Source organism: Cnephaeus nilssonii (genome assembly GCF_951640355.1).
Source record: "Cnephaeus nilssonii genome assembly, chromosome: 11".
Lineage (NCBI taxonomy): Eukaryota > Metazoa > Chordata > Mammalia > Chiroptera > Vespertilionidae > Cnephaeus > Cnephaeus nilssonii.
The window spans coordinates 8,955,773-8,978,954 of NC_137082.1; the positions used below are offsets into that span (position 1 = coordinate 8,955,773).

Below are 23,182 nucleotides of genomic sequence, written 5' to 3' on the forward strand. Positions count from 1 at the left end.
TATCACCTGTACTTTGTATTGTATATTCACCACCCCAACTCAAGCCTCTGCCATCACCATTTATCCCCCCATTATCCTCCTCTTCTTCCCCCAAAATCACCACACTGTTGTCCATGTCTATGAGTTCTCTTTCTTTTTGCTCAATCCCTTCACCCCCAGCCCTGCTCCATGATAATATTATCAGAAGGATCTCTAGCCCGGCTGGCATGGCTCAGTGGTTGAGTTTCAACCTTTGAACCAAGAGGTCATGGTTTGATTCCCAGTCAGGGCACATGCCCAGCTTGCAGGCTCAATCCCCAGTGTGGGGCATGCAGAAGGCAGCCAATCAATGATTTTCTATCATCATTAATGTTTCTCTCTTGCTCTCTTTCCTTTCCTCTCTCTGAAATCAATAAAAATGTAGAAGAAGAAGAAGAAGAAGAAGAAGAAGAAGAAGAAGAAGAAGAGGAGGAGGAGGAGGAGGAGGAGGAGGAGGAGGAGGAGGAGCAGGGGGAGGAGGAGGAGGAGGGGGAGGAGGAGGAGGAGGAGGAGGAGGGGGAGGAGGAGGAGGAGGAGGAGGAGGGGGAGGAGGAGGAGGAGGAGGAGGAGGAGGAGGGGGGGGGAGGAGGAGGAGGAGGAGGAGGAGGAGGAGGAGGAGGAGGAGGAGGAGGAGGAGGAGGAATCTCTATATGGGCAATAAGGACAGCTACATCTAAATCTTCTGAACCTTGATTCAATCTCAAGTTTCTTCTCCTGTGGGTCTTTTCTATGCAGAGATCTAATAACTTGCAGCATCCTTTGCATCCTTTCTTTCCGAGCAGTCCTCACTCCACGTCTCCTCCTGTGGAGCACGCCTTGCCTCAGCCCGGGTCCAGATCTCTGTAAGTGTTTTCTCCCTCCGTCCTGCTGTTGGAGTGAACGTTTTGGAGGAAGGGAAGGGAATTTGGTCCTAAGGTTGATAACTAAGGTTCTTTGCTAGTGCTTGAGTGCCGGCTGAATCTCCTTCACCAGGTATCTGAGAGGACTCTGGGGTCAAGGTTGGGTTAAGCTTCGTTGGCGAGTCCATTGGAAGTCTAGTCACAGTCTGAAGTTCCTCCTAGATTCCATCCCCAAAGAGTTCAAGCAGAAGGTGGTGCTCAGAACTCTCAAACTGGAACAAAGTAGCCCAGAAAGAATCGTGTAGCCCAGAAACAGCGAGAAAATCCCAAATTCAAACCGAGACATCGATTTTTGTTCCACTTATTCATTCATGAGTTGATTCTTGTAGGTGCCCTGACCAGGGATCAAACCCACAACCTCTCAAACTCAGTGTACAGAGATTGAACCATCCATCTTATATAAAAACTGCTGTTTGAAATTTTAACCCTGCTATTTTGGCTTCTGTAAATGCTTGCTTGCTTAAATAATAAGGAAAATAAGACTACTCCCATTCCAGAGAAGCCATAAACCTTCCTCAGTTATCAGTGCTGGCACCAGGCTAGGCCTTTGGTTGAGGTCTCAAAGCCCCAGCACAAAGGGCTCTTTAAGCACTTGCAAAGGGGACCAGAAAAACCCTTATTTGTGAGACAAAGAGCTGGAAAAAGTATAAATAGAAAGCTTCTTCCATGTATTTTGCCCAGAATTTGAAAGACATTTTTCTCTGGGCCCACGCGTAATAATAATAATAATAATAATAATAATAATAATAATAAATGTAACTCAATTTTTCTAAGCGTTGCTTGGTTTTCTCCGGTCTTCTGCAACAGGATGACGCTCTAACCAACTGACCTACCCAGCCAGGGCTTCCTATATCTATTTGAATCTGAGATTCCTAAGGCCAAAGACATAAGAAATCTATGGGTTTTACGTAGATGATACATTTGCTGCCTTTCCTTTCATTAAGGTTTGGGTGAATGTTGGGGCCTTGTTGTGCATGGTATCTGTTTCCGTGCTACCTTGCTTTGGTGTAGGCAGAGTTCATTCTGCAGGTTTTCTTACAAATGAAAACATTGCAGGAATCCCAGAGGAGGCAAAGCCTGCATTAGTGACTTATAAATAGCAGCAGGGTATCAGCACCATTTCTAAAAGCCAGCTAATGAGAATTAAGACTCCTGAAGTATACCTAGTAACGTAGGTCTCACTTTGGAGTCACTGGAAAGATTTGGAAAGCGTGGGTTTTCTTGTTTTTGGTCAAGTTCCCACTTCTTCCGGCTGTGAATCAGGCACCGTTCAGACTGCGGATGGAACAAGCGTGGGCCCAAGTCTAGTGGGGATTAAGGAGGAGTAAATTGTGGGATTGATGTTTCCCGCTTTAGGCTCCATTACACCTAAAAGGAGACATTTAACAAAACTACTGAAATATTTGCCGCTTCCTATACTCATATTTGTAAATATTTATCTCGCTACGTTCCTGGGTTTCTTTGTCTTCTGATCTTAAAATGTGGTGCACTTCTTAGGGTGGTATTGCATATTGTGGAAATCCTTCATTGAATTAAAAGAAATTTAATTTACTGATTCGAGAGAGAGACAGATTGTGAGAGAGAAACATCAATTTGTTGTTCCACTTATTTATGCACTCTTTGGTGGGTTCTTGTATGTGCCCTGACTGGGGATTGATCCCGAAACCTTGACATAGCGGGAGGATGTTCTAAACAATGAGCTACCCGGCCAGGGCCTTCATTGCTCTGAACGCTTATTATGGTATGTAACCCTGTGACTGAATCTGTTAAAGGTGTACAAGGGCTGGATAATGGAGTTACTATAATTTGTTAAACAGCTTTTCAATAAAATATTACCTTTACTAAAAATATTTTTTAAAAAGGTATAGGTCAGCAGTGGGCAAACTCATTAGTCAACAGAGCCAAATATCAACAGTACAACGATTGAAATTTCTTTTGAGAGCCAAATTTTTTAAACTTAAACTTCTTCTAACGCCACTTCTTCAAAATACACTCACCCAGGCCGTGGTATTTTGTGGAAGAGCTACACTCAAGGGGCCAAAGAGCCGCATGTGGCTCGCGAACCGCAGTTTGCTGACCACGGGTGTAGGTGAATGGAAAACACCCCAATTGTGAGCCCTGGCTGGTGTGCTCAGTGGATAGAGCCTCAGCCCTCACACTGAAGGGTGGCGGGTTCGACTCCCATTCAAGGGCACGTACCAGGGTTTCAGGTTTGTTTGTTTTTTAATATATTTTTATTGATTTCAGAGAGAGGGCTAGAGAGATAGAAACATCAATGATGAGAGAGATTCATTGATTGGCTGCCTCCAGCACACCCCACACTGGGGATCAAGCCAGCATCCTGGGCATATGCCCTGACCAGGAATCGAACCGTGACCTCCCGGTTCATAGGTTGACGCTCAACCACTGAGCCACGCTGGCCAGGCACAGGGTTTCAGGTTTGATCCTCAGTTCCAGTCAGGGCCTGTGGGAGAGGCAACCAATTGATGTCTCTCAATATCCTTGGTTGAGGATTAACAAATCAAACAAAAAACTTAAACACACACACACACACACACACACACACACACACACACACACACACAAAACCACCCCAATTGTGCTGGGGAGGAGGCTAATTCTCCACAGAGAAAGTTCTGGCATATAGCCTGAGCTGGTGGTGTGTGGCTTTGTCACTATAAATCTATTTTGCTCAATAAGAATCAAAAAGTTCACCAAACTCTTTCATACAATGAAATCATTTTGACTTTGTCTTGTGGGATTTACATGGCGTTCACTTTAAGATGAGAGCCTTCATACACAGAATGGAAAGCTGGATTAAATGATGCTCGTCATGGCCTCTGCATGCGTTCTCCAGTGTCCGGCACAGTCCTGATATTAATAAACACCAGTTTTAGTGGCCATCCACGTCTGCACACACCTATGGTGTCTGAGCGATAGCTTTTCTTACTCTTGTTAAAATTGTGCTGTGACATCCACTTGGCATGTGCTGCATTTAAAAATATGTGTTTGTATGAAAACTGAGCCCTTTTATTTTTTTCACTTCCCCTTTCAGAGAAGGAAGAGATAAATCATGAGAATAGAACTGATATTAGGAATTTGGTTCCAAAACACAGAAGCTTCCAGGGAATGTGATGAAGTCCATGTAGGTAAAACTGAACTGTTCTTTTATTTCATCACGAATGATTATTCAGTTCAGAATGAGGACACTGAAAATTGTGCATTACCCAAGAAAAATATGATTTTTTTCTTTTCGTGGTTCAGTTTATTGATACCTAACCTTGTTTTATAAAAGATGACATTTTTGCCCAGCTGGCGTGGCTCGGTGGTTGGGTGCTGACCTGTGGGCTTGGGGGGGTCGCGGTTCAGTTTGCGATCGGGGCGCATCCCAGGTTTCGGGCTCCGACACCAGTGAGAGGCATGGGGTTGGGGGGAGCGGATCAGTGGTTCTCTCTCATCATTGATGTTTCTATCTCTCTTGCCCTTCCTCTCTGAAATCAATTAAAAATATACATTAAAAAAGAAAAGAAAAAGATGACCCTTTCACCCTGGCCGGGTGGCTCAGTTGGTTGGAACATTGTCGGAAACACCAAAAAGATTGCAGGTTCAATTCCCATCAGGGAACCTATAAGAAGCAACTAATGAATAAATAAATAAGTGGCACAACAAATTGATGCTTCTCTCTCTCTCTCTCTCTCTCTCTCTCTCTCTCCCCCTGCCTCTCTCTCTCTAAAGTCAATAAACATATCCTCAGGTGAGGATAAAGGGGGAAAAGAAGATGATGTTTCCCATCTTGCACATGTTTAATGATTGAATAAACATTCTTGTATATTTCAAAATGTACAAGAGTCCTAGTCAGTTTGGCTCAGTGGTTAGTGTCGGCCTGCAGTCTGAAGGGTCATGGTCAAGGGCACGTCCTTTGTTTGCAGGCTTGATCCTCAGCCTTGATCTGGGCATGTGCAGAGGCAACTAATCGATGTGTTGCTCTCACATCGATGTTTTTCTTTGTCTCTACCCCTCCTTTCCACTCTTTCTAAAAATCAATGAAAAAGATATCCTCAGGTGAGGATTAACAACAAATACAAGAAAGATTTATATAGACATCCTATCTAATAAAAGAGTAATATGCAAATTGACTGTCACGCCAAGACACAAGATGGCAGCCCCCATGTGGTCAAAGATGGTTGCCCCCATGTGGACACAAGACGGCCGCCACAAGATGGCCTGCAGGGGAGGGCAGTTATGGGAAGATAGGGGTGACTGGGCCAGCAGAAGAGGGCAGTTGGGGGAGACCAGGCCTGCAGGGGAGGGCAGTTGGGGGCGGCCAGGCCTGTAGGGGAGGACAGTTGGGGGGGGGCCAGGTCTGCAGGGGAGGGCAGTTGGGAGGACCAGGCCAGCAGGGGAGGGCAGTTTGGGGGGACCAGGCCTGCAGGGGAGGGCAGTTGGGAGCCAGCAGTCCTGGATTGTGAGAGGTATTTCCAACCACCCATTTAGGGATCGGGCCTAAACAGGTTGTCGGACATCCCTCAAGGGGTCCCAGATTGGAGAGGGTGCAGGCTGGGATGAGGGACACCTCCTCCCCCCACCCGCTGTGCACGAATTTTGTGCACCGGGCCTCTAGTATAAGTATATTTTAAAAGATGTGTTTAAAATATATTAAAGATTAAACTAAACTTTTGTTTATGGACACTAGTAACTATAAAATAAAATATAATTAAGTAAAATATATGTTTTCTCAAGCATTGTGGCTAGATCTAATTTGTTGTTTGCTTGGTTGTATTTCTTTTCTCCTTTTTTTATGTTTTGCTTTTTAATGTTTTTGCTGAGTGGCCAGATTATTATAGGATGTACACTGAGTGGCCAGATTATTATGCGTTCAGAGATCATAATAATCTGGCCACTCCGTGTATATTTTTATTGATTTCAGAGAGGAAGGGAGAGAGAGATAGAAACATCAATGATGAGAGAATCATTGATTGGCTGCTTCCTGCATGGCCCCTACTGGGCATCGAGCCTGCAACCTGGGCATGTTCCTTTGACAGGAATCAAACCCAGGACCCTTCAGTCAGCAGGGTGATGCTCTATCCACTGAGCCAAACTGGCTAGGGCTATGTTTTGCTTTGTAAAACCTTTTATTTATTTATTTTAGAGAGAGGAAGGGGGAGAGAAGCATCAATTTGTTGTTACACTTATTTATGCATTCATTGATTGCTTCTTGTATATGCCCTGACCAGGGATTGAACCCACAACCTTGGTATATTGGGAGGATGCTCTAACCAACTGAGCTACCTGGCAAGGTTTTTTGTTTGTTTGTTTGTTTCTAGTTTGCTTGTTGGTTGTTTTTTCTATCGCTGTTTTTTAAGATTGTAACTATGCGTCCTGTAGCTAGTGAATAAAATCCTTCAAGTTTTAACATTTTATGGTTTAAATTTATAAGCATTTAAAATGAACTGAAATGAATGTGTTCCAAGCTATTGCGCATAGTCCTGACTTTTAAGCAGACATAATGTTTTCTCACTGAGCTGACCTAGCTTGGGATCCCCAATGTGTTTGCGTTGCAGCAACTGAGTTGGCTCAAAGATTCAAAGGAAGCACTAATGAGTAGAAGGAAAGTGTTGACCCCCATCCATGTCACACACCTTTCTCAGTGGCTTCCTGTCAGCCCAGTCTCTGTACTGAGACTCCCGACTCTCACCTACACTCCTGGCACATTTGAAAAAATTCTGCCCCTGGGAAAGAGGTCAGCGAGCCCCCTCCATGGAAGGTTTGCAGGCTGGCTTGATGCCTGGAGGCAGCAAAGAATAATGAGTCAGCAGGGCAGCTGAGCTGTGTGCTCTCTGGCAGGTTGGTTAGCATTTCTGTGCCTCCGTTGACTCCTCTGTACCATGGGAATTGTCCCTTAGGGCGGCAGTAAGGATTCACGGGGCTAATGCATATCAGACACTTGGAATGGCAAGGTATGAACCTGTGTGCCGGGAGAGCATGGCGTGGCTTGGGGACAAGTCCCCCTCCCCCAGTGGCTGCTGCTCTGAAATAAGAGTCCATGCAGGAGGGAGGGATCTGGAACCTTGGGAGGAGGTGCGGGGGGGGGGGGGGGGGGGGGAACGGGGAGGCGGTTACTGAAAGAACAATGCTTTCTTTTACTTATGTTGAAAGTGGAATCGCGCGTGGAGGACAGCTCTTCTGCAGGGAGGAGTGCCAGGGAGGGACAGAGGGACAGAAAATGCTGACCTCTCCCGGGCCGGCCGGCAGGGAGGAGGGACTTCCAGCGGAGGAATAAAGCCGTATTCCTCCCGCAGCGCCCGGCCCGCTCCCGGGGCTGTGAACGCCGCCGACACAGAATGGTCAAGGTCTCCGGGGGATTTTACAAAAATCCCTGGAGAAAGACGGCACCAGAACCACCCGTTGGTAACTCTCCTACGGGGCAGAGTCTGGGGGAGCCCTCAGCAACTGTCCGCCTGGTCAGGAAACGGCAGCATTTTTTCCCGTTGGCGCCAGGGATAACCACCCATTGTGTGACTTAGGCAGTGTGAGTGACCAACAAATAAGAGAGGCCTTAAAAATAGTGTTTTGTCCTAAATGACAAAAGATCATTGTAAAAAAAAAAGTGAAAAATATACATCCAGAGAGGAAATTAAAAATCATTGGGAATTGTTAGAACCATCTCAGCAGAGGAGAAAGGGTTTGAAAAAGTCCCTCCTCTGTGGTGCAGAATCTGGGATTTTTCTTTTTTTAAAGATGTTGGAATAAAATAATAGCAAAATAAACGCAAGGAGAAAAAGAGGAAGCCATTCTGCACAAACACTAGAATGGAGACCACTTCCTTCTCAAATGGGTACATCCTCCGTTGTGAAAAAGGACAGGATCTTCAAGGTAGGAAGCAGAAACAAGGCGAATATTCCTTGGGAATTCTGGGCTGGCTTACATAGCCACAGGCCCAGGAGCTCCCAGAGCCCGGACACTCAGCAGAGAGCACTCACGCCCAGGTTACAGGGGACAGGACGAGGGGGCGGGGTGTGGGGGCCCAGCACTCTGCCCGGACCCTGGACTGAAGTCTGGGCTCTGCAATTGATTAACTCTGTGACCTTGGGAAGGTGACGGTCTCTCTGAGGTCCCCTCTCTAAAACTCGCAGAGTGATATGAAGATAACGTGTCTGTGAAATCCTTTTAACAGAACCCGGCAGGAGGCACAATTCCAAGCTTCTCTGTATTGCCTGGATCAAAACATTGCTTCCTGGTCGACATTATTTATCTCCATGGATTTCCAGCTGTTTGTGAAGCGAAATGAGCTGCTGCCAATGGGCCTATTCAGAAACGTGGATGGTTTCACCTCGTGCCTTTCTCCAAAGTCATGTTTTGAAAAATAGGTCCCTCAGCCAGAAAGAGACAAGGTGACGCTGTCCTGAGGCTAAAGCCACCTCCCTCGAAGGTATGTTTGGTTTTTTATAATCTTATTTTTCAATTACAGTTAGTCACCTCGCTCACAGTGGAGTCCTGACCTGACCCAAGCATGTGTGGACTGCCTTCGGACACGGATAAGTGTGTCCTCTTAAGTGCTCTTGATAAACGGATCCAGAAGGTGGTATTTCCACGCCAAGCACATCCTCATCTGTACCCCGTCTCTGGCCAAATTCTCTCGGGCTCTGGCCCTGAACGTGCAACATCTCCTAAAAACACGCCTGCCTATCTGGGAGCCCACACCCTTTTGCTGTCCCACATGAAACCTGGCGGCAGGCCAAGGGTATGGCCAAAGCGTGGCTGTGCCAGAGCTAATTAATCACTGCCCCCGCCCCCCAGGAGGGGACAGAGCCCCCCCTCCCCAGGCCCCGGCGGGCAGCGGGGGCGCTGCTGAGCCCACCACCCTGCCGGACATCCCTCGGGGCATCAGGAGTCTGTTAAATTCCTCCAGCTACTGGTTGGCTTCTCTGAGCCTGCTTTTGGCACAGGTAGGAGAGGAGGAGGAAAAAAAAATGGTGTAAGCAAGTTTCGAAATCTTAGATCATTTCATGAATGACTCAGTGTTTCCTTCTGGAAAAGTGCAATAATGGGCTTTCATTAATAACTTAGCTCTGAAAAGAGGTTCTAAACATGGAGGAGCCCTGGTGCTCTCTGAACCCGGCGTCCTCCCTCCAGCCTCCATTTTTATGGCTTCCCCAGGAATTTTATTCACTTGATAACGGGGGCTTGTTGAAAAATAACCTGTCATAGACTTCCTCCTTCAGGCTTCCTGTTCTTTCTGAGAAAAGTACCGAGGTTGTCTCTTTCTTTCTCTTTTCTTTTTTTTTTTTCCTATTTAAAAATATTCAAAATATAATGTATCAGATTGACACAACCTTAAACTCACACAATATGAACCAGTTACGTTTTAATAAGAGATTAGAAGAGAATAGCCTGGTATTTATTTCTTTCTAAAATGAGGATATCATCCAGTGTATTGCTTTAGGGTGTGAAATACATAACTAAATATGTTTCAAATATTATCTTTAATTTGGGTACATTTCAATTTTAGAATTAAAAGGAAAAACAACAACAACAAGAAAAACAAATGAAAGCTGTGTCTTCCTGCCTTTGCCCGTCGGCAGCCCTAAGTTTTGATACAGAAGGAAGACATCCAGGCTTCCGGGCCGGGGACTCCAGCTCGGAGCCATAAACCCAGAGGACGTCTCCAGTGACTCATTACGGAATAAATGTTGCTAATGTGAAAGGTATGCAAATAGAGCTTAAACGGGTGAAGGAAGACGCTGCAATCCGATAAATAACGTGGAGAATGTTACTGTGGTTACGGCGGACTCTATTTGCATACAGGCTTATCTTGTTTTTAAAGCAGGAGGGGGGAAAAAAAGGAGGAGGAAGAGAAAAATCCCAACTTTCACCTCCTGTTCTCCAAGTACAATCTCTGGAGAAGGCCCGGCCTTTCAAGCCATGTTAACCAGCAAAAAGTGCTTTGTGTGGCAGAAGCCAAAACACAGCCAACACGTTTGCTAGTATGTAGAATGCAAACACGGGACTAGCCTCAGGTCATCTTACTGGGAGAATTGCACAATCAAACTTTTTGTCATCCAGGGTGGTGTGCTAGGTCAGGACTGATCTGTCACTACTCAGGTTTCAGGAGTGGCCTGCCTGGGTGGCTGGACTCCTCGTGAGTGGGTCCCTGGCTCCTCTTCCAAGTCAGACCCACAGTCAGACAGAGAGAGAGAGAGAGAGAGAGAGAGAGAGAGAGAGAGGCGCCCCATAGTAGATCCTCAGCGCTATCTCAAATTACAGATCTTGCAGCCCTGAGTCCTGTGAATGAAAGCCAGAATGACTCGTCATTTGGGAGGGAGAGCTCACACTGTGCGTCTTATTTATGTCTGTGCAGGCATGTATTTGCCCATGTTGGGCTCTGGCAAAAGCTGTGCTTCATTACCATTGCTCATCCATGTAAGGTGGACAGAGTTCTAGGAAATAGATGAGCAAAGTCCATACTGACTCAGAAAGAGAATGGATTTGAATAAATGCTTCAGAAAATGTCTACATTAGTCACACACAAGCTCATGGAGGCAGGGGCCTGCAGGAGCCCCCTTGTGGCACCCAATTAAAATCAATTAAAAAAAAAAAAGATCAATGTGGGAAGTGTCCAGAGGATTCGAGAAATACACTCAAAACCATTCAGATGCTATAAAGATTCGTTTCATAAGTATCTTCCGTGTTTTCTTTTATATGGGTATTTAATCTAGTTTGGGGACCATTTGTCAAGATGAAGCAGGTTTCCTGTTTAGAGTTGTGTGCACCCCCGCCCCCACCCTGGCTCCCCAAATAAAGTTGGATTTTGAAATGGAAAATGAAACAAGGGAGGGGTGATAAGGACTGGATGTACTGACAGAGAGAGGTGGCTTATTTTAATGAGCTGGTCCCTTAAGATGATCATACATACACATGCATGACTGTACTTAAAAAGCACAGCCTCATATGTGTTTTTTAAAAGAAGTTAATGTCTGCTTCTGGTATCCAATTCAAGAGATACAAAGGGGACCCAGAAAAAGCTAGTCCTCGCCCCCCCCCACCCCCCCTGCCCCTCTGGTTCCCAGCCTCTCGGGTCCCCTTCCTAGAGGTCACCACTAAGACCAGAGTGAAGATTTTTTTAAAGGAGATAACTACCCTGTCAATTTGGTTTCCCTTTATAACGTGAATACATTTTTGTAGTCTTTATTCCTGGCTAATTCCCTCTGAAATACCCTAAGATACAGAAGGATTTAAAAAATAAAGAGGGTTGGGGTATGACAGTCTTTACCTGTGAGGGTTTTAATTCAACTGTCAGTGAAACCTTTTCAGTTTTTTCTGCCCCATCCTACTTGACCAGAGGAGTTGCGGGAGGGAGGCGAGGGGAGATGGGCAATTTGTAGAAGAGAAAGAAAACAAGACATGATCGAAGAAGCAAACATTTTTAACACCTGAGGGAAATCATCATTGGAAAAGATCAGGTGAAAAAGCAGGATGCGACCAACTACTAAGCCATCTTTCAAGAGCCACAAGCAGCACTGGCTGGGTAGCTCAGCTGGTTAGAGTATCAATCTGATACCTCAAGGTTGTGGGTTCAATCCCTGGTCAGGGCACATATGGGGATCAATCAACGGGTGCATGAATAAATGGGACAACAAATTGATATTTTTCTCTTTCTCTCTCTCCCCTTGCCTCTCTTTCTAAAAATAAATAAAATTAAAAAAAAATAAAAATAAAGCTGCAAGCAAAAACCATCATGGCAACGGCAGTTGTTTCTGAGTGTTGTATGTTGGCCCTATGGGTGATTTCTGTAGGTTTCAAACTTTGTATAATAAGCAATAAGGATTTCTAGTCATAAAAGTAAAGTATTTTTAAGGTTTTACATTGCATACTAGACTGTATTCTCTGGCCTTTTCTAAGGATATTGCCAACTTTGAGAATTCTTATACTTAATATATGGCAGGTACATAGGCCTAATAACAACATTCTTCTACTTTTTGCTCAGTTATCCCAAATTGCTCTGATTTATCTACTGTGGCATCTACTATATTCTACTTAAATTTGTCCAACACACATTTAAGTAGAGTTTAACCAATAATACCTATATAATTTCCACGCCTATCCCCACAGTTTGGGAAATGGTACTTTTAATTTTATGCAGGAAATTCTGTACCAGTTCAATACATTTAAATTAAACTTGGATATTGAGGGTCTGATTGGCTTATTTTTATTTATTTATTTTAAATATATTTTTATTGATTTCAGAGAGGAAGGGGGAGAGAGAGAGAGAGAATGATGAGGGAGAATCATTGATCAGCTGTCTCCTGCACGTCCCCCACTAGGGATTGAGCCTGCAACCCCGAGCATGTGCCCTCAACCAGAATTGAACCTGGGACCTTCAGTCTGCAGGCCGATGCTCTATCCACTGAGCCAAACCAGCCAGGGCTGATTGGCTTTTTTAGTGGGTGCGTTTTGACACCTGCAAAAAGCCTGAGAATGGACCACAGACACTATCAGTACGTATTCTACAAATCCCCTGGCAGCAGCCACTGGCTTGATCAGCTTAATAATCCATTAACACTTGTAATGTTACTTTTCAGTTGTATGCTGTGTGTACTTAAAAGTAAAAAGGACAAAAATAAGTTTGAGGGGGAAAAACATTTTAATTGCTTTCAACTGTTCCAATAAAACTGAAACGCATACACTCTTGCTCAAGAATGTCCTTGCCAGATTATTACATACTTGCTTGCCAAATCTCTCTAGCTTTCTCCTATTTTCTTAATCTTAGGAACTACAGACGATATTAAGGGTTGCTGGCTGGTCAGAACACATAAATGCTTTCAAAAGGCTTTTTAAATGTTCAAATGTCATAGGAAGGAATGAAAAAAAAATCAGATCTCCACTCTTAAAAACAATTAAAAGTTTATGAGTCAGAAAATAGCAAAATAATCTTAAACTCCCAAGAACAAAGTATTTTTTTTTTTGCATTCATGTTTAAATAACCATTTTGTTATCTTCAACTGTAGTTCCTGCTGAGAACATCCCAATAAACGGCCAGTTTCTGTGACTAAGGAAATACTCTAACTTCTGATCCACTGATAGGAGAAGAAATATCACCACGGCCAGGAGGTCTCGCAGGTCACTATCTAACAGACGTGGCACCGGCGCAGGCCCAGCTCCGTGATGAGGGAGCGGTGGTGGTGCCCCAGCCATGACTCGTCTGCTGAGATGAGTTCAGGCCGTTGAATGACACCAGGTGGGCATCCTGCACGCTGGGTTCTGTGTAAAAGAATGCACTGCGGACGGCGGGTGTCCTGTGTTCAAAGTCGAAGCTTTGAATGATTACAGGGTAAAATGCCAGCTTTCTCTGAGGAATTTGCAATATTTTGCCACATACTTGAAAACTAATATAGACACAACATCTTTAATAACTTGGAAAAGTAAAGTGAAGAGCAGACATTGTTTTCTAATATACAGAAATGGAAGGAAACAAAATGTTAGAGTAAATTGAAATATCATTTTTGTCTCAAGCGAAACTCTGTTTGATATGAATGCCATCCCCCAAATATTCATAAGAACAATTTTATTTCAATCGTGATTTCTTCGGAGGTAAAAGAAAACTCAGCTTCTTGGGTTCAGGATCAGAACTTACAATGTACTGTTTTTATTTTTATTTTTGAAACAGCATAGATTTTATTATTAATTAATTAATTTTTTCCATCACCGTTTATCTAAACCTCTATGTCCTCTTCCACTACCACTACCCTCCTCCTCCTGTACTGTGTTTATAAACAATATTTTAAAGAAAAACAACAACTATGACATCTGTTTGTCTCCATAAAGACAACATCCTAGCCCTAGCTGTTTGGCTCAGTGGATAGAGTGCCGGCCCAGGATCTTGGGTTCGATTCTGGTTAAAAGGTCAAGGACACAGACCTCAGTTGTAGGCTCCATCCCCACCCTAATCAGGGAGCATGTGGGAGGTAACCAATTCCTGTGTTGCTTTCATATAGATGTTTCTCTCTGTCTCCCTCTCCCTTCCACTCTCTCTAAAAATATCCTTGGGTGAGGATTAACAACAACAGAAAGAATAAATCTCATTTTTAAAAAAAGACAATATCACAGTCATAGGGCACCTTTCATGCACCCTCGTAGTATCTTATGATATAAGGTGGGAGTGGGGAAACTGAGTCAGGGTTAGAATCAAATTGTTGCTCTTACATGACCCACGAACACCAAAAGCCCAAGGTCTATTTAAATGCACCCTTTGCTCTGGAATCAACTTGACATAATTGTGATTTTAAGTAAATGTACTCTCCTCCTCCCCCTCCCCCTTCCCCTCCTCCTCCTCCTCCTCCCCCCTCCCCCTTCCCCTCCCCCTCCCCCTCCCCCTCCTCCTCCATCTCCTCCTCCTTCTCCTTCTCCTTTCTTCTTTCTTCTTCCTTTCCCACAGTAAACGTATTTTAAAATATATTTTTCATCCTAATTCTCTCTTAGTGGTAGAAGTAATTCATTACTCTCAGGGATCAGAAGGAAAGGCTTTCATTCCTAAGAGATCCAATGCAGGGGTGGTCTATCCCACTAAATACCTTCAGACATTCCCAAATGCCAGGCGATGTCATAAGAAGAAATAAAATTCCTAAGTAGACCTTCTTTGCTCTTTCTGAGACACCTGAGAAGGCAGGTTTGCCACTAAGGCGAACACATGTGCTTTCTGTTGGGGTTTAAGACTGTGGGCTTTTTTTATCCTCTAATTTACAGCTGAAGTAATTAATTAAAAACAAATATCAAGCTATCAACCTGGTGGTCAAAGAAGAGAAGAATTCTTTGAGAAGACATAGTTTAAGAAAGAAATAACTGCCCTGGTTGGGTGGCTCGGTTGGTTAGAGTGTCATCGGATATGCCAATTTTCAGATTTGATCCTAGGTCAGGGCACATACGAAAATCAACCAATGAATGCATAACTAAGTGGAACAACAAATTTTTCTCTCTTCTCTCCCTCTCTTTCAAATCAATCAATAAATATAAAAAAAGGGGAGGAGGTGCCCTGCGGGCATGGCTCAGTGGTTGAGCGTTGACCTATGAACCAGGAGGTTATGGTTTGATTCCCTGTCAGGGCATCTTCCCAGGTTTCCAGTTCGATCCCCAGTAGGGGGCGTGCAGGAGGTGATCAATATTTTCTCTCATTGATGTTTCTCTCTCCCTCTCCCTCGCTCTGAAATCAATTAAAATACATATATATTTAAAAAATTATTGTTTTTTTATATTAAAAATTTTTAAAGGAAGAAATAACTGAAAGGGGAAAATGGAATAATGCATTGTAGCATAGACTGAGTGAGGATCCCTCAAAGTGCAAAAATAATATTTTCCAAAGAATTTTTTTCTGTCAAATCACCTGCTTGGAGTTATTTTACATTTCTTTAAAACCTCAAGTTCAAAGTAAATAATTGTTAATAAGGGTTAAATACAATCTCTTTAAAATCTAATCTTTTAAAAATCCAATCTTTTTGAAATCCAATCTTTACACGGAGAATGTTTCCTGAGAATCTGACATTTCAGTTAAGGTTGCAATCTTGTCAAAGATGATCAAAGACATCACATTGGAATATTGTGATCCTGTTTAGAAATCTTGCATCCTGTATGAATTCTGCTAGAGAACTTGAGTACAAATTGGGAACTTAATTTAAGGTAATTCATACTAAAAAAGAAACCTCTGGCCTGGTATGTTACTTTGAATCTTTGGTCTATTAATAATGAAGAGAACTATTTTATTGTTTTTTTTTAATTTTTAAAATATATTTTTATTGATTTTTATAGAGGAAGGGAAAGGGCTAAAGAGATAGAAATATCAGTGAGAGAAACATTGATCGGCTGCCTCCTGCACGCCCCTTACTGGGGATTAGGCCCAAAAACTGGGCATGTGCCCTGACCAGAAATTGAACCAGTTCATGGGTCAATGCCCAACCACTGAGCCACACCGGCAGGGAGAGAACTGTATTTTTAAGTGTTCATTTATGCTGCTCCCAACTGTGACCCCACGAAGTCCCGAAACAAAGAATATGCATAAGGTCACCACGGCATCTTCAATCTGCAAAAATGAGGCTACAGTGGAACAGAGTCTTGTAGAATAAAATAGGATGAAATAAAAACAAAGTAAAGCAGCTTAATAAAACAAATTAATTAACACTATGCAGATTTCCAGACGTTATGGAAATCCTCTACTGAGCTCTGAGCTCGTGGGGTGTGCCGGGCCAGCTGAGTAGCTGGATGAAATGGGAAACTCCACGCAGGAAGTGCTGCTGGTGCTAATTAAGGAATGTGGAACCCTTCCTTCTGAGTCAGCTGGGCGGTATGTGGGACTCTGTGCTGCTCACATGAGGGTTGCATGAGACTTCAGAAAGAAAACCAGAATATCTTGCCACTTAACATTTAAGAGGCAAGATGTGATATGTGTGTGTGTGTGTGTGTGTTTAAATGTTTCCTAATCTTTAAAATGGCTCCTGGCCGCTGGCCTTTTATCAGCTGATTGTATTCCAGCATCATCTCCTCCTCTGATGGCATGGTGCTATCCCATAGACTAGATGTGGGCCATTTATGAGCTCACATTTTCAGGTACACAGCCTTATCATAGCACTCTGACGATTCACTGCTATTACTCAGCAATAAAAACATCTCTGTCAACCCTTGTTTTTAATTTCTTTTTGGAAAAAGAAGTCAAGTGAATTTCATTTATTTCAAATGTAATACAGGCATAGTGTAAAGACATAATTCAAGAAAAAGAGGAGGTAGGAAAAGGTGGTGCAGATCTCATAATCAAAAGACAGCCATTTACAATTTTGTATGTTTGGCCACTAGCCATATATGGCTATAAAAAAAAACTACATACAATTAAAAAAATTAAATCTTTATTGTTAAAAGTATTACGTATGTCCCCCTTCCCCCCAGTGACCCCCTTCTAGCCCACCCCTGCCCACCTAAAATTTTTGAAATGTACACAAAAGTAGAGAGAATAATAATAAAATGAACCCTCATCCCCAACACCCAGTTCTGCAGTTTCAACTTGTTAAGCATATTTGCTTCAATTCTTGTTTTTTAAAGTTTGTTAAAGTATTACAAATTCCAACGTATTATGTCATTCTCCTAAATGCTTCAGTACATGTCTCTAAAAATATATATACTTTTTCTAATAACCCATAGTGCCACTATCACAGCTAATGATTGTTCTCAGCATGTCCATACTAAAATTTCCCTGATAAGAAAACAAGTTAAAATTTTAATGTATACCTACATTCTCCCTTTTTGCTTACTAAAAAAAATATATAATACATATATACATTATATGTATAGTTTGTTAAAAATACGATTTTGCATCTTGATTTGTTTTCAGTTTGATATAACTATTTCCCAATAGCAAATTTTTCAAAACTTTCTAATTGCGAAATGGCTGTGTGCAAGTGTGTGTATGTGTGTGGGGTAAGCTGGGGTGATTAGCTATTCCTCTATCGGTCTGTTTCCACGTATATATGGAGCGAGTGTGTGTGTGTGTTTTTCTTCCTCTCACAGTAGATTTGTTGCCATGCATATCTTTGTTCACAACACCTCTCCTTGGTCGGGGCTGTTTCCCTAGGACTCGTCCAGGAGTGTTATTGCTGCACCCAAATGTACGAACACGGCCAGGCCCTTGACTCGTCTCCCCGAGTTGTTTACAAAAGGACTGTGCCAATTTACACTTCCACTTACAAAGGATGAGAGCGCCTCTCTTACCGCGTTTAAAGGCAGCGCTTTTCAGGGCTCTTATAAAATCATTGGCTAGGGCTGGCTTAGGTTTGTAACCATCTCAGAATAAATAAAGACACATTTTCCTCCAGCCCTGCAAACACGGCATGCGCAGACTGCCAAACAACCGCAAACTAACTTTGATTAGAAGAGAAACCGGTCTATTTGAAAATGTGGTAATGAGATAGTTTCCACCCCCCGGGAAGCCGTCCTGGCGGGGGAGGGGCGCCGCGTTCCTTCTGGCCTCTTCCCATCCTCGAGAAGGTAGAAATGAACAGGTCAGCGTTCTCTTCGTTTCCTTTGCGATTTTTTTTTTTTTCTTTTTATTTAAAGCTGGGTATTTTCTATGTTTCCATCTGGCCGGGTTGAGGATGCAAAAAATACGGTTGAAAACTAGCAGAAAACTTTGGTGGCAGGCGTTTCCTGTAAACGCAGCCCCACGGTACTGGGTAACAGAGGATTAAGGCAGAGCCATTTTAGCTTCGAGTCCAAATTCTACTTTGTTTCCTTGGGGACACGTTGTTCTTATTTGTTGACTTCCAATAAAATTGCCTCAGTGGCTGTTGATTTCGGCGCATAAAATGCTTATTTTCTTTAAAGAATATAGCATATCAGTTACAAATCCTTGTAGAAAAGTCAGTTGTATGGGGCTTGAGAAATTTATGTGACAGATTTGTATGTGTGTGTGTGTGTGTGTGTGTTTGGAGTCAGGGAGAAAGAAAAACTCTCATTACTGTCGTGTTTATGGGGGAGAAAAAAAAAAGGAGGAACTTGATAAGAACATATTTAGCAGGATGGTCTTTAAAAGCCCAACATCTGAATCTTTATTTTCTTTTTCTTTCTCTCTCTCTTTTTTTTTGGGGGTGGGGGGGTGGGGTGGGAGGGAAGCTCAGGAAAGATGGTCCTGTTATTCTCACTCGCTTTTCACTGTTTTCACCCCATTCAGAGGCTGAAGTCCTTCCTCAAAGCAAGTGGGGACAAAACATAATCTCTTAAAATATTTTTAAGAGGACATGCAGGCGTGGTATGTTAAATACATATAAAATATATATAATGTATATAAATAATTCTGTATAATATATATTGTATATATGTCAACAAAATGTGCTAACCACATTTTGTAAAGAGTCAAAGATTCCAGAGGGATTTAGTTAAGCTGAGGCTGTTTTAGAATAGGGACAGACACTTGAGGAAGAGTAATGGCTAATGTCATTCTGAATGACATTTATTGAGTGATCACCACGCACCAGGCAGTTGTAAGATTTCATCACAATTGGTTTATTTAATGCTCAGAAGTGCCCGGTGTGCTGGGCGGCAGTGTTATTCCCATTTCACAGGTGAGGCCCAGAGGTTGGGTCACTGGCCTGAGGTCCCCCAGTAGCAGAGCACTGGGATGCAGCCAGGTTCTGGGGCCTGTTTTATCCAGTTCTGGTTTCTGGGAAAACCTGCTGTGTTCGCAGTGGGAGCTGCTGGGCCAAAAAGCCCCTCAGCTGATAGTGGAGTGGCGAGGGGGGGTAGCTTTGGGTCAACTATTGACATTAGGGCAGCTGAGCTTGGGTCTAGACTCCTGATTTTTTGATCACGTTAGCCTATCAGGGGTGTGGCTCTGACTTTAATCTCTTCCCCAGCATTTCCCCCCAATCCCAGCATCCTCTCTGAGGGCGTGGCTGGAGAGGGCACACGTTATATTGCGGACGGAGACTTGGAGCTCAGCCAGTTCTCGCACGCCTGCCTCCTGCAGGGTCTCTCAGGTCTCGCTTGGAGAAGGTGCCCATCGGACTCCGGACGGCCGGCGGTCTCCCAGCCCCCTGCGGACCCCCCAGATCCTGGTATGTTCCGTGCATTGTCTATATTGGTTGGTGATGATTGCGAGTTATTCAAGTTCTGGAGCAGACAAATCTGGGTCCAAATACGACTGTCTTGCCCGCAATAGACTTACTCGCTTCTCTGCCCCCGCCGGGGAGTAAGGACCTCGCTGGGCCCTGCGGAGGTGAAAACCAGACCTGGCTGTGCAGGCCTGCGAGCTGCTGCCTGCGGGCAGTGGTCTTCAGAACAGCTTGTCTTCGTTGCGTGCTTGCTAGGTGCCTAATTCCCCTGGAGAATTTTACAAGTGAGGACTTGTTTATTCCACCCAAATATACTTGTCGGGGAATGCATTTACCTCCATCTGTAAAATGGGGACACAGAGGCAAAGGGAGGTCAAGGGAGGTGCCAGAGGCTGCGAGCCCAGAGTCTTGGTTTGAACCCAGAAAGCCAGATCCAAGGGCTCCCTACCTGTATCACCACTCAGGCACAGGTTTCTCATCTGGGTGATGGGTCCTGACTCTGCCTAGGTATCCAGAAATGGTGCCTATCATAAGTAGGTAGTCAATGTTAGCTGTTGTTATTCTCTCTTCTCCTAAAGCCAAGGTCAACCACTTAGTATAGATAAGAATGGCATGAGTCAGCGTGGGCTATTGGATCAGGTTAGAATTCCACTTTATTCTTGTTATAGAACCTCAAGGAAGTTAGAGAAGTTGGTAAGTCAGAAAGCGGGTTAACCTCTGATGGCTCCAGTTTCCTCACCTGCCCAATGCATTAATATACAGGTTATTAGGAGAACTAAGTAACACTATGATCGGATCAATTACCTGTGGAGTTAAGACTGGCACACAGCAGGGGCTCAATAAATTGTATTACTTCCCCCTTTTCTTATCCTTATCTCTTCTTACTTTTACTATTATCATCGTTGCTGTAAAAGTAAACCAAAAATATGAACACCCTTAAATATCCGAATGATTTCAGCAGAGGAGATGATCAGCATTACTATTTTAGGCGTATCCTTGGTTTTATCAGTCTGTTTACAAATCCTCTTAATATTTGAGCCAGGGCATTATTCCTCTGCTCATTATGACTCTTAGGTTCATTCATAGTAAAATGTGGTCGTTTTTTTTTTTTTTCTTTTCTGTCCTTTTATTTTTATTATTATTTTTTAAATTGAATTTATCGGGGTGACATTGGTTAATAAAACTATATAGGTTTCAGGTGTACAGTTCTATAGCACATCATCTGTATATTGTATTGTGTTTATCACTCCAAGTCAAGTCTCCCTCCTCTATCCTCTTCTACCTCCCCAACCGCCCTTAAAATCTGGTCTTTACAAGGACCCAACAACCCCATCGCAATTTTCGGACTTGTCTCCTCTTCTTACTCCACACAAGCCACCATAACGTGCTGGCTTCCTTGCTGTTCCTTGAGCCACTGGGCACATTGCCTCCGGGTCTTTGCATGTCAGTGCCTTAGCCTGGAATGCCCTCTGCCCAGAACTCCGAATGGCTCTCACTGTTCCCCCTTCAGATCTTTACTCAGGTGCCTTCACCTGTGCAGTCTTCCTGGCCTAGCCTATTTAACATCACCCCCACCTACTCCTTCTCCTCCCTTCACTCAGGTAAATAACAGCACCTACCCTTCGGCCTATACCCCAAGGCACCTAAGGCAATAGGTTCTTAGTTTTCACCGTAGCATTAACATTTGATGCGCTAGAATCTCATTTAATGCACCATGTTAACTCCACCAGGATGGGGTTGCTTTCCTGCTGCATCCCCGGCACCTAGAACAGTGGCTGGTACCTGGAAGGTGCTTGGTAAATATGGAATGAGTGAGAAAGTAAGCGAATGAGTGGATGACAGAATCCAGGGGCATGTTTATTTAATCAAACAGAACAGCTGTGTATTGGGACACTTCCTGTGTGCGGCCATATTCCACCGTGTGGAGGAAATGGGCCCTCCCGCTGAGGGGCCTGCAATCTAGTCAGCTGGTAGGTCGAGCACACGTCCAGGTCGAGGCATAACCCAGCAAATGTTATAAAGGAGACACTGGACAAAGGGTGACTGACCCAAGAGACGGTGCGGGCCCTGGGGGTGGGCCTTGGGGGCTGGCAGGATGGGTGCAGACTGGTTTTGGCACATACATGGCACGTGGTTTGGGGAGAGTCAGCGTGGGGTGGGGCGGGGGGGGGGGGTCAGGCATCGGGCACAGAGCAAGGAGGTGGGTAAGCAGTGGTTTCTCGAGTGTTTATCTGAAGCTAGTATATGGAAATCCTAAACATTTTAGTCACCATTTTTTATTCCCCAGGGCATTGAAAGGTTTGGGATTCTGTTAATTTAGAAAAAATTTATTTCTTGGTTTTAATGAGAGAGAGGAAGGGAGAGAGAATCATCAGTTTGTTGTTCCATTTATTTATGCATTCATTGGTTGATTTTTGTATGTGCTCTGACCCAATGGGACCAGCAATCTTGTATTGGGCGGGGCTTAAACCAACTCTACTCCCACAGGGCCATTTTTAAACCCCACCCCCCTCCTTCCACACTGTGCCTAGGCCCCGCCTCTTCCTGTCCTGGAGGCCCGCCCTCAGAGTGGAATTCTGTGTTAATAGGCAACTACGTTTTAATTATACAGGTAAAATATGAATATGTTTTACCAGTAAAAAGATAAAAATTGGTCCTGGGCCTTGCCCACAACTGAGAAATAATCACTTTTGGTAAGGTTCTTCCCAATTTTCATATATTTCCGTATTTCTTTCCTTTTTTTTCTGTTTTAAAAATATGTTTTCATTGATTTTAAACAAGAGGAAGGAAGAGGGAGAGAGAAAATTGATGAAAGCTCTAGCTGGTTTGGCTTAGTGGATAGAGCATCCGCCTTCGGACTGAAGGGTCCTGGGTTCCAGTCAAGGGCACATGCTTGGGTTGCCAACTGGATCCCCAGTAGGGGCCCCGAAGGAAGCAGCCGATCAATGATTCTCTCTCATCATTGATGCATCTATCTCTCCCTCTCCCTTCCTCTCTGAAACCAATAAAAAAAGAAAATTGATGAGAGACACTGATCGGCTGCCTCCTATATGCCCCCTACGGAGGACCGAGCCCACAACCCCGGCATGTGCCCTGACTGGGAATTGAACCAGTGACCTCTTGGTGCATGGGACAATGCTCAACCACAGAGCCAGGCTGGCTGGGCCTTTCTTTCTATTTATTTGCTTATTTAGGTACAGTTGACATATAACATTATATTAATGTCAGGTATGTAACTATTATTTGATATTTATATATTATGAAATGATCAGCATGTATATTTGTGTGCATGTAAACATAGGTATGTATTTGTGCATAGTATATGTATAGACACACACATACCTATATATTATATACACATATACATGTTTTTTCTTTTAGAAAATATATTATGGTATGGTGTGTGTGTTTAAACAAAAAATGGTATGCCTTTTTGCAGCTTGATTCCTTTTTAACATTTTTTTATTTAACAATGTTTTGGTGATTTAGGTACATGTGGCCCTACTTCATTCTTCCCAGGGCTGTCTATTAAGTTTGGAGATACTGTAGTTTATGTGGCCATTTTCTTTTGATGGATGTGTAGGTGGTTTCTAATTTTTCTCTATTACAAATAAACAGTGCTGCAGTGAGCATTCTTGCGTACCTGAGGGGTTATTTATTACCCTAGAGTAGGCATTATAATTA

The 23,182-nt window shown here is 43.6% G+C and overlaps 1 protein-coding gene and 1 long non-coding RNA gene across 5 annotated transcripts in view; both read left to right on the plus strand.

Moving 5' to 3' along the window:
• Positions 1-6,783: 6,783 nt before the first annotated feature.
• Positions 6,784-10,135, plus strand: LOC307106800. 2 transcript variants are annotated; one of them, XR_013814144.1, is made up of 3 exons: positions 6,784-6,874; positions 8,092-8,346; positions 9,427-10,135. It is a non-coding gene; the product is annotated as an uncharacterized lncRNA (long non-coding RNA). The 2 variants fall into 2 exon arrangements; XR_013814145.1 differs by lacking the exon at positions 6,784-6,874 and adding an exon at positions 7,270-7,790.
• Positions 10,136-17,787: 7,652 nt separating this feature from the next.
• Positions 17,788-23,182, plus strand: part of ZNF217 (zinc finger protein 217) — a 39,650-nt gene continuing 34,255 nt past the window's right edge. Inside the window, exons 1-2 of one of the 3 annotated variants that reach the window (XM_079785187.1) lie at positions 17,788-17,950; positions 19,301-19,501. The gene's annotated coding sequence lies outside the window, so the exon portion shown is untranslated. Of the gene's footprint in view, positions 17,951-19,159; positions 19,502-23,182 lie in introns of those variants that run through there. The other 2 variants (XM_079785189.1, XM_079785188.1) reach the window with 2 other exon arrangements.